The sequence below is a fragment of the Pungitius pungitius genome, chromosome 9 (assembly GCF_949316345.1).
Source record: "Pungitius pungitius chromosome 9, fPunPun2.1, whole genome shotgun sequence".
In the NCBI taxonomy this organism is placed as follows: Eukaryota; Metazoa; Chordata; class Actinopteri; order Perciformes; family Gasterosteidae; genus Pungitius; species Pungitius pungitius.
This window is the reverse complement of record NC_084908.1, coordinates 14,761,818-14,773,533: the sequence shown is the minus strand read 5'-3', so window position 1 is coordinate 14,773,533 and position 11,716 is coordinate 14,761,818.

The following is an 11,716-nucleotide window of genomic DNA, read 5'->3' as shown; positions in this document are numbered from 1 at the left end:
GGTAACCTTCACCTTTTTAGATTGATTTAATTAATTCATTAATCAGCTTCTATTCTGAATGTGAATGGTGGATTGTTCTTGGTTGCTTGATATTACCTTCAGGCCATTTCTATTCATTCATTCATTTTGACCACCAAAATAGAGCTTTTTAAAAACTATTTATTTCATTTTAAGATAGACTCAATGGTCTGTGTGGAAGGTTTTCTAATGTTTAGTTATTTCGAAATATGTTCCATGTGGATTGCAAACACTTTGTTATTATTTATTTTCCCACATCACTGTGAACGAGACCTCACTTTGCAGCCTGAATAGGTTCTTATATTTGCTGAGAGTAAATTGCCCCTAAATAAGGTGGAGACGCAAATAAGTGGAGGCTGATTTGTGATGAGAGGGCCGATTTACGGCCTTATTTACATTGGTGGGAGAAAAAAAGGGGGTGACATGGGAGGGGTGACATGGGAGGCGCGACGGAGCAGAGCGTCGTCGTGGAGCTGAGAAACGCAGCACTTCTCACAAGCACCAACGGTGTGAGCACACATCTCACCTGGGGCAATCCAAACACACACACACACTGCCTGTAGGGCAATAACTAGGTATCCTCTGCCTGGGCCAATACACACGCGACTGACCGCAGGATCCTCACCCCCCCCCCCCCTACTAACAAGACGTCACCCACTGCTGCCCCTCCTCCTTCAGTTATCTTAAAAGACAAGGGAGAGTCGTTAGTGTGGGTCTCACGTAGCCTAATTGTTTGAGCCGCAGCAGGGGGTCTGAGGCAGGCTGATTTTGGGGGGGGGGGGGGGGGGGGGGGGTGGAGCAGGGCTTTAAAAAAAAAAAAGAGAGGGAGAGTTAGTGGAAAATAGTTATGTGGCATTACACAGCCGCGTTTACAAAAAATTGGGGGCTGTTTCCCGACTATTTCAAATTCTCATAAGCAAAGGCAGGACTGCGTTGCCTCTCTTTCTGCGGTGTGGGGGCCATAATGTTCCTCCCCAGGCACAGCAGGGCTGGACAAGGCCAATCGAGCCTCTGTGGGCACAGCCCTCTAATAGGTGCGGGGAAGCCCTTTTCTCCCAGGTGTGTGATATAAGCCAATGCCCCCCCCCTCCCACCGCCACGCCACCGACCCCCCCGGCCCTCCTGTTCACAATCTGATGGAAACAATCACGTGTCCCTCGCTGATCAGGGGATCAGTGTTTCTTAACCACATCCTGGTGATCAGCGGATGATGACCCCTGGTGGTGAAGCACGATGACCCACAATGCATCTGGTCCTCCTCGGGAGGGGATTTTGTGCTGCAGTTACTAATTCCACCTCGACATTTGTGCTTCCACCGATCCTCTGCCTTATTTGAAGTATTCATCATTTGTTTAATTATTTATTCTATTTGTCCATTCGATTTATTAGGTTATACAACGAGGGTGACGGAAACAAACAGTTGGGACCTGCTTTGCACAGGCAGTAGTTGTTTTAAAAGGAGCCGCGTGCAGACAGCTGGCACTGGGGACATTTGTGACTGTTAACGTCACATCTGCCTACAGCAGCCTCGTTCGCCTCCGTAGCGTCTAAACAACATCCTGATTCATTATCCTCGTACAGTTGGCTTCTGGTTCTGCTCTCACCTGTCCGCCAAATGTCCCAGCAGCAAACACTCTGCTGTGGCAGCCAGAACAGTCCCCCCCCCCCCCCCCCCCGCCCCCTGTGTTTGAGACCAACGCAATCAAATCGGGGATACTGATTCACTGAAGGTCCTAAAGAAATGTGTGGTGAGTAACTTTAAATGTTAGTGTATTATTTCCTGTTATTACTATACATTAATGGGATGTTGGAGCGAAGTTGAACTACCTTTTAAAGTGTTTAAGGTATGTTAGTTAAACACGTGTCATGCATGTTTAGAGTGCAGTACAAGCTCATTACATGTTTTTTAACTGCAGCGCAATGCCACTAATCTATTTTATTCATTTTCCCATTAAAGAGAAACTTAACGAAGAAAGACAAGCACCAATATGTTACTGTTTTCATTGTTAACCAGCTGTATTTCACAAGTATGCAAGTACTTGTATTACCATTTATTATTATACTATTAATCTGACAGCATTTTGTGAGATTTGACACCACAAAGCACAAGATTCACTTTTTTGGCGCTCGTAGTTGCCCAACGTGTTTGTCATGTCTGTATTATGATATTAATAATAGTCTATGTGTCCCACATCCACCAGTGAAACAAATCGCGTGTTTTGCTTACTAAACATTGCATTTTTTTTTTTTTTACCCCTGTAGACCGACGAGGTGGCTGCACCCAACTCAACAGGCTGCCCAGCAGCAGCTGCTGCTGCATCCCCATCGCTAATCCAAGCTCCTTCCAGATTGCCCGGTCGCGGAGGCGTCCCTCCACCTGCTCCCGACTCGGTTCAGCATGACAAGCACACGGCGCAACAACTGCCCCCCCCCCCGCGGCCACGCTGCCAATCAGCGGACAAAACCTCCCTCCCTCCCTCTCAACCGCCCCCGGCCCAGCGGAGACGTTCGAACCTGACGGGAAATGAAACCTCAGATACGCAAAAAGTACGACTTCGGTACAGCGACGGCGATGAGCGGCTGGCGGGGCTGTGGTGCTCAGATGGAGGCATCCAGAGCAGGCGGGAGGGTGAGGAGAGGGGTGGGGGGGGCAGGCTGGCATTAAGGTAATTAAGGTGATGCTTTGCAGCAAACAAAGATGTGCTTGCGACTCAGAGTGTGTGGCGTATAACAGCTGTGGCGTGACACATAAGCCCCCCCCCCCCTCCTCCCCCCTACCCGCAGCCCATCACTGATTGTGGCAAGTCCTTGGCGGTGACCTTGCCTCTCTATCTGCCCACGCCGTTTGGAGCGGGAGACGGGTGACGATCAATTTCAGCTGCGAGAGTGCTGCGGAGGAAGGCAGCATATGGTTAGACGTGATTTACACACACACACACACACACACACCCCTCACAAACAAGCACTTACATAAATGATCATGTTTTGTGCTGCTGCTGGTGTAACTGGTGAATCAGTAATGAAGGTTTGTTGTGGCAAAGAAGTGAAGCCTGCAGCCCAAACCTTTTTTTTCTTCATTAAAGGCAATTCTCTTCGAGGTATTAAAGGATAGAATTGAATTTGTCTTAAACACTATGGGAATGCTCACATCTAGAGTGACACAGGTTTTACATGCTGTAACCTACGGTTTGTGCTGGTCAATGAGAAATCTATTTTTTTTATTTTTTACATGAATCCAAAGTAAGTGATGAGGGACAAAATCTGCAGCCCTCATTCTGTGAACAAATGTGCTCCAAAGTTCATCGGAAGCTAATGCGAGGCATCACTGGCCTGAGTTCATCGAATAGAGCGGAGGTCCCTCAGGTGTGTGTCGAATGTGCAGCGGGAGCGTTAGAATCGGTGTGCTGTGCTCTAACCGCTGACATTTAGCTGCCGTCCTGCGCGCCGTCAGTCCGAGATGACTCATAGCGCGTCGAGCGCTGAGCGTCCGCAGTGCCGCGGTGTCTCTCTGATGCGGCTTGTGATGAAAGCTCACAGGCAGGTTTGAGCGAACCTGGGACTTTTAGCTGTGAACACAATGGATTGCATTGTGGTTGAGGGATGGGTCACGTGACTGGTAAGACCTCATAATGAAGAATGTGGTGGGAAAAATATCTTTTAAATCTGTGATTTGGGATTTTTCATGAACTCTCCCTTTCTTTAGTGTGTGTAGAATTCGTTATTTGTCCAGCTATGTTTTCCTTGTTGCTGTTTCTCTAAGTAAATCATCACAAACGCAAAGAAAAACCGAGTCAAGTTCCATGCGGGTAAAATAACCTTGAACCTGGTGTGCGATTGAAGATTGCATCCAGCCGAATAGCTCACATAGTCTCCCTTTTTTTAAAGACTGTGGTAACGCGAGCCGTCGAATCACGTTTCCTCTTTTTAAGGGCATGCATTTGTGGACCGCATCTCGCTTTTTTCCACTTGAAGGGCACCCTAGAGAGCCCTTCATCGTCTATTATCCGGAAGGGCACCGCAGAGGGCACTTTAGCATGTTTATCTGCCGTAGGGGCATCCGAGAGGGCACTTCTGCAGAGTGGCGCGGCCCTCTAAGTAGCGTTGCATAGTTATGAAAATGACATTGCATTTCTGCCGATGGACCCTCCGGGATTCTACACGCCGTGGCCATTTAAAGTGGGTTGTGATGCGGCCACCGAGAAGAAGAGTTAAGTACAGTGTCCTCCCGGCACATCCCATCTCAACCCACTTGGTTTTTCAAGGGAGGTCAAGATTAAAGACAAGACCAGAAGGGAACTTCTTACATGGGATCGCATTCTAAACCGAGGACTTTGTCTTCTGTCCTTAGCTATGTAGACGAAAAGTGTAAAAAAAAAACACTCCCTTTGAATCACAACTTTTTTTTTTTTTTTTTATAAACATCCAACCAGTGCAGATGAATAAGAAGTAAGTAGAAACGAAGGATATTTGTTTTAAAATAAATGATATGGAATGCAACATGACATGGACCTGACATTTGCCAAATGCTTTATTTTTGGCAGCAGTGGGCTTTTAAGCCCCTTTTACAGAGAGCTTCCCCATAATGATGTTCTTATTCCGTGAGACTTAGCTTATATGATTTCATGTGCTAATGCAACATGCTTGGCCATCGCCAAGGCAACAGCACTGGTCTCATTAGGGTTTCTAGTCATGGAAGTCGTGAAAAAGGAAAAGCGCTGATGGGGTCGTTAAAAACATCATCAAAGAGGTGTGTCTCTGCTCTCTCGTTAAAACTTTAGATAACGCCAAAAAGCTTCGCAGTTATGGGAAAGGGGAGGCGAGCACATACGGGGAAGAGTCACTTAGTGTTTGCTTGAATTTATGTTTATTTAATTAGTGAGTCATAATGGATTTAACATCTCTAAGAATACCATTTGGTTCAGCTGCAGTTAATGACATCAGTTGCGTGGATAGTAAATGTATGAGAAATTAAAGCTAGTCATCTGCTGAGCTTAATTTGCACCTATTTTTTGTGTTAAATAAGGGTTTGAAGATATATATTTAATGTTTGAGCCATTATTGAATTATTTAATATGAATCTTTTTTCTTTTACCATCTTCTATAAATCTATCTATATATATAGATAGATATATAGGATAATAGCAGTAAGCATTGACACTGTATGGCTGTAATATACATTGCCTACATTCAATGTCCACTAGAGGGCAATGTGTCCAATGCATTCAGTCTGATGTCACAGGTTTCATAAGGGCGACAAACCACACAAAGAGAAATTACAATGAGTCCGATATTACACAGTGTGCAGATTAGAAGAGTGAAGCCCCCCCCCCCCCAAAAGCTGATCATTACCTTGATATGAAGCAGCCTTTTCCATTCTCCTTCAAGGTGTCACATTATTTTTTGCCACTGCTCTTTACACCGGATCATCAAGATCATTTTTTACGGTTTGCACCAATGTCATGCTCCAAATTAAATCCAGCAATCATCAAGCACAGAGTAGGTGATTTAATGATTGATAATTACAATGTAAAATAAGAAAGAGGAACTAAGGCAAACAAATAAAATGTTTTTTCTTGTTACATTTTTATTTTCTTATTAGCCATTTCAGTCTAAGAAGGGTATCTAGAAAATAGCAATCATGAAAATTTTCAGAATTCTTTTTTTTTTCCCCAACAAAGAGGAAGCTGCCTGCATCCTCTTCCATTATATTTTCCCTTTCCTCTCTCTCTTTCTCTCTCTCTCTCTGTCGACTTCACTCCCCCCCCCCCCCCCCTCCCTCTCCTGTGGGATCATGGGAATTGTGCAAGTAGCGTGGCGTTCCACGCTCTGCCCGCGGCGCTCCAGGAGGAGGCGTGCAGTAATGACCTGCTCCTCAGCTCGCTCGCCATCATCGCCCTCACAATTAATTCCCGCCTCGCGTTCCTCTGTGGGTGAGGGAAGGGAGGGTTGGGGGGAGGGGGGAAGGGGGGGGGCAGGAGGGGATGAGAGCGTGGGCTCCCTCATTAGAGCTCCTTGTAATGTGTCTGGCAGCCGTTCCCATCCTGCCACTTCTGCCCTTCCACTGCTGCTGCCGTGTTTGTGTTATGGATGCCTCCCTCCACACTTCCCTGCCTCACACAATGAGTGACACCGAGTGTAAAGGTGCACCTGGTCGGTGTTTTTATCCATCGGGGCTCTGGGAAACACATGAACGCACCTTTCACATTCGTGGCATGGGGGGGGGGGATATTTTCAGTAGGCTATTCCAGGTCCATCCCTTTTCACAACAGACACGATTCATGGAATGGTCCGATATATACTGTTACGCTAAAGAAGAAAAAAAAAAAAAAAAAAAAACGCCTCTGGAAAAAGTGGTGACATTTTGAACAGCTGGTGACATCAAACGAAGGCAAAGCAATGGACTTTTAAAACAAGGTCTGACCCTGATTTCAACTTTGAGCTTGACCCCGGGATACTTCCCAGGGTCATTTTACCACCTCCTGCTTAGCTCGGTTGGTCTTTGCCTGCATGTGTGAAAGGGTAGCAACGTAAGGAATGAAAAACCACTTCTTTTCACACCACATTGTATATAAAAATTCATTATTTTCACCAGCATCTTTTTGATTTAGCAAAAATATGGCATGGAAAAGCCCAAAAAATTAAGTTGCCAAGATTTCTTTAATTTTTAATTTGAAATGTATCAAACGATAAAGGGAAAAAATGTGACAGCATGAACGCGGTCACTTCTGGTCACTAACCAACGATGAATCACCATCTGAATCTGCTGGCCCATCACCTGTGCTGCTCAACTTAAGGTACCTTAACGCACACTCTCTCATGTGTTCTTTGTGATTAAGAAGCAGGTCGAGGGGCTCTACAGGTGCAGCGAGAGCGTCACAACGTTCAAACCCCGGAGCGGCGCCAAACTCTTTGTAGTTGACACCAACACACGCACAAACGCGCACGCACACAGTGAGTCACTCGCCGCAGCGGCGCTGCGATGCAGAAGACCGTAAAAACAACCAACCAACCAGAACAGGCCTTTTTGGGAAGGGGGGGGGGTCATAAAAAGACCAAACATTTCAGACCTGATAAACAATGTTCCTTTTGAAATACGGAAATAATAGAAAAGAAGAAACCTGAAATCCAAGTAGGAAGCTGAAAGCGAGCATGGTGTCACCTTTCACATTGGGCTTTACTCCACCTCTCTTATTGTGTCCTTTGACGGCAGCAGCTGTTTCCAGCTCTCAGAGTCCTCCATTCACTACCTGATCAGTGGCAGAAGTCACACAGGCCCATTAGGCCACTAGCTGCTCAACACAATGCACATAATTAGCGGCTAAAAAGGCAGAAAGGCCCACGGACAAACTCAGAGCTCAGAGCTGGAACAAGACGGAATATTTTGGTGCTACATTTGCAGAGTGGCCAGAAACACAACTCCAACAGCATGATAATCGTTCCACATGCAGGCACCTGTTTTTAGGTTAATTTAAACGCCACATGCGTGTACGTAGCAGAGACAAAACAATCCACTTCGCTGTTAGCGTGTCCCAAAGATTTTGCCGCATATAGCTGATTATTTTCAAAAGAAAAATGAGCAGAAAGGCTGGGAAAAAAAAGGTGCCAACTGAGAAAGTTGAATTACTTTGGCCATAGACGCATTAAGTCTTGGGAGATATACAAATACAACGTAAATATCAAGCCGACTATGTCCCGACCAAAGCGGCATGTATCTTTTCCTGAACTACACAGTAACAATATGGAACGGCACACTGTATCGTACACAACAAGTTACAGACTGGAAAGCATATATAAGAGAAAAATGTGGGGGAAAAATGTTGTGCGTCGCCTCAAGCGCGTCCATATCTATGCATTTCTGAATGCATCAAACCAACGTATACAAATTTCCAGCTTCTGAGCTGCCAAATTTGGGTTTTTGGGAGTGAGCACCAGCAGGACACTTTAACCGAGTGGTATAAACACGTGGAGAACAGCTCTCTGCATGCGGGGTGGTGTTACCACGCAGGAACCGCTTGGAAATAATGTCGCCGTGACAATAAAGCTCATCCTGGGAACACACAGACAGCGAGCTGTTTGTACACAAATAAAGACACTGACTTCTGCAAACGGCGTCCCAAACGCTTTCATTAGTCATTCTTCTCGTTATGGCGGCGCGTTAACTGTCGAAAGCGGGTTCAAACTCTGCTTTTGCTGTGCGGGAGACAGTTTCAGCATCTGCCATTGTGGCTTCTGTCAATGGCTGTGGCTTAGTGGCAGAGTCAATGCGCAGATAAATAGAGGCTACTTCTGGTTGACAAGCTAGGTGAAAGAAGTATAAAACTGATTTATTTCAGCTAATATTGATGAAACAATCGCGGCCATAAGAGGGTGTTTTTGCGCGCTTCTCCGTTTGGCTCCGAATCCAAAACATGGCCGGGCGGGAGGACCTCTAACTTCTATCTCGTGTAGGACGTAGTCTATCGAACCAAAAAGTCCATCCGGACACCGCTGTCAGGTGACCCAGACCGGAGGCCGCAGAGTGAAGAATGTTCACTGGAGAAAGTGACTTAAAAAATAACCCATTCTGGAAGCTGTAGCATTTCTGGTTCATTGTATAGAAAAAGGAACTAAATACATGTATGTAATTAACAAACAAAAACAACCTACAGTAGAATTTTGTGCTATAGTCCTGTTTCATTCCCACATCAAGTTATGCTATTTCTCTGACAATGTGGGCTGAATCGAGAAAACAACACTGTTATTAATAGTGGTTGTGAGTGGAGAGGCTCGTCATCAGATGTCATTATGTAGATAGTCAGATCACATACTAATAGCAGAATGTGGCAACAATATCAACTAACCAAATGCCCACGGGCTCCATTGCCAGCTGTGGCGCGGAGGTAACCTCACTGCCACGTCGTCGTGGCGACACGGAGACGTCCAAGCGCAAAAGTGGCGCGAACCACTTCAAACCGAGTCACATCCCGAATGCGACTTACAGACTTAACCGGGTGCTTCCAAGATGTTTGTGTTTGCCGACGCTGTTTGCTCACCCTCACTGGGAGATGAGCACCGCGACAGTGTTTGCACACATTAGCACAAAAAACACAAAGTGGGCCCCATCCTGCTTCACCAGGAGGGACACTTGTCTGTGTTTGATACGTCCAACATATCTGCTTCAGTCTCAAAGAGTCTCTCAGCTACAGGTGTAAGAAAAGCAAGTCGTCGATGGTGCCGTGTTTCTCACAAACTATGCAGAGATTGTCGGCGCTTCGATTTTGTGTCGCCTCTCAATATCGGACGTCGCGAGAGCGGATGAAAAGCAGCCGATCGAGGACCTGAGCCCATTTCGAATAGACGTGCGAGCGGCTCGAAAACAGCACGCACCGGCGGACGCATCAGGACAGAGGAGGTAAACATCGCGTTTGATGGCGGATCGTTAAGATATGATCCCAGCATAAATCTCCATTGTGATCCCAGCACGGAACTTTCGTCACGGGGGCCGGCGTGCGGACGGAGGTGGAGGCGCCGTCTCCTGTTCTCCGGGAGCAAAGCCACTAACTGGATAATTAAAGGGGGCTCTCTACACTCCAATTAGCAGGCGACGTGAAAGGGAGGAGGGATCGCCGGGGGGGAGGGGTGGGGGGCGTGAAACCCGGGTGACGCGCATCAGATCGCAGCAAAAAGGCTAACGTGCGCGAGGCCAGGGCCCCGTACATCACAGCGACGAGGCAGGTTTCTAAATAAATACTGCCAAGGTTGGCGCTGCTCTGCGACGCATCGCTGCCAAACCGTAATCTCATACTGTTTATTTTCCAAAGTATGGTCTCTCTCTCTCTCTCTCTCTCTCTCTCTCTCTCTCTCTCTCTCTCTGACTCTCCGTCTTTCTGCCTGTGTCTTTCTCACCACGCGTTAAAGGCCTCAGAGGAATGCTGTTTACCATAAGAGTCTTTTTGAGCCCATCGGAGACACGGCCCAGCTCCTCCCCTTATTCTTTTTTTTTTTTTACAACTCCACTGTAAAACAACTGTGACCCCGTTTGGTTTTTCTTACAAAAAAATCAATACATCCGGCAGTAATACAGCAGGCGTTTGAAAGGAAAACAACAGGTGGAGATTAAAGGCGGCCAGCTAACCCATCCATTTACACACAGCATTTTTCACCTCATACATACATACATTTGTATATTTTTGGGTCTAATTTTCAGGATCCTTTCTAGTGTCCTCGCGAAAAGAGTACGGCACAGCGGCATGCATGCTGTGCATCTCCGCTGTGTTCCTCCTCACAGATGTGCGCCCGGTATCAAATGGAGACGGGGGGGGGGGGGGAATCAATGGATTCACGCCATTGCCCCTCCAGCCCCCGTATCCCATGACTTCACTCCTCTGTGATTCCATTTCCATCGACCGAATGCGGGCCACATTTAAATCTGGGGTCGTGGTTATTAATTACTCCTGCGAGTTTGGTTGAAAGCCCGGGGAGACCTGGGGGGGGAGGGGGGGGGGGGGGGAGCGAAGCCGGCGCGCGAGCGGGCGGGAACAAAGGCCCGCCACGAGGGCTCGCGCCTCCCACCGCTACAGACCCACATGCTGCCGGGGCTCTGCAGACAGAGGTTAGGACCACCTAGGCAGATTTCCCCTGGGGGCCATTATCGCGCGAAAGATAAAATGATTTTCCGACGGAGGAGCTTTCACACACACACACACACACGGGGGGGGAGATTCACGGGGGGGGCTGATACCGACGGAAATAACGCTTTGAGGGCGGTTTCCTTTTTGGGTAATGTGACAGTCAATGGTGCCTGAGAGGGCTCTGATTCAGCACTGTTTTAGGAAAAGGTCCAGACAAATGCATTTCTTTGTTTCCCATGCGGGCTTCTTGTACGCGACATGGGCTTTTATTGCATTGACAAACGGTGACGAAGAAACGATGAAAACAAGACCGAAGAAAAACATTCACACCAACGGCACGGGACAACTGGCGTCTGCGTGCGAGAGTCGTGGTGCCACGCGCAGTTTGAACAAGTTGACATTGGCTAGACGGAAAAAAAATCCGTGTTCACTGGGAACGTCTTTGCTGTGACTCATAACTTTGTCTGGTTTTAAGCCGGCGGTGCTTCGCAGCATGCGTAGAGTGTTAAAGGCAGATGAAAAGTCGTTGCGCCCACAACACAGCGTCTGCTACGACGGCCCTCAAACCCAACCGAGCGCTTTGTTCCCCACTCACTTCCGCCCAGCGTTTCCACGGCGGCTGCTCCGTGCGTCGGCGGGTATCTGTCCAAGCCCGCGGCGCCGGTACGTGGCGGCGCCGTCGACAGGGTGGCGGTCTGACTGCTTTTAAATGGAGGAGAGGAAGTTTTAGGGTCTTTTGAATCAAAGCCCGAAAGCCTGAAAAAAAGACTTAACATGACTGTGGCGTAATGTGTTACGGGTTCAGCATCCTTTGAGTCAATGGTGGGAGTTTCACCATTTGTGTGTACGGAGAAATCCTAGAACGTCAATCAAAACGTACGATACCTGAACAACAAAACCAAACGTCACTTTTGAACGGCATAAGGGCCTGAACAGCGGTCCACAAACACATTAAAACCATTCAGCGTGGTTAGCGCTACGCTTCTTCCCTGTCCTCTCTGTTGCCATCGTGCAATACCTTCATCCAAGTATTGCCTTTGGCGGCCTATAGGCCGGTGTCACACGGCTCACCTGGAGGGGCTGCATGA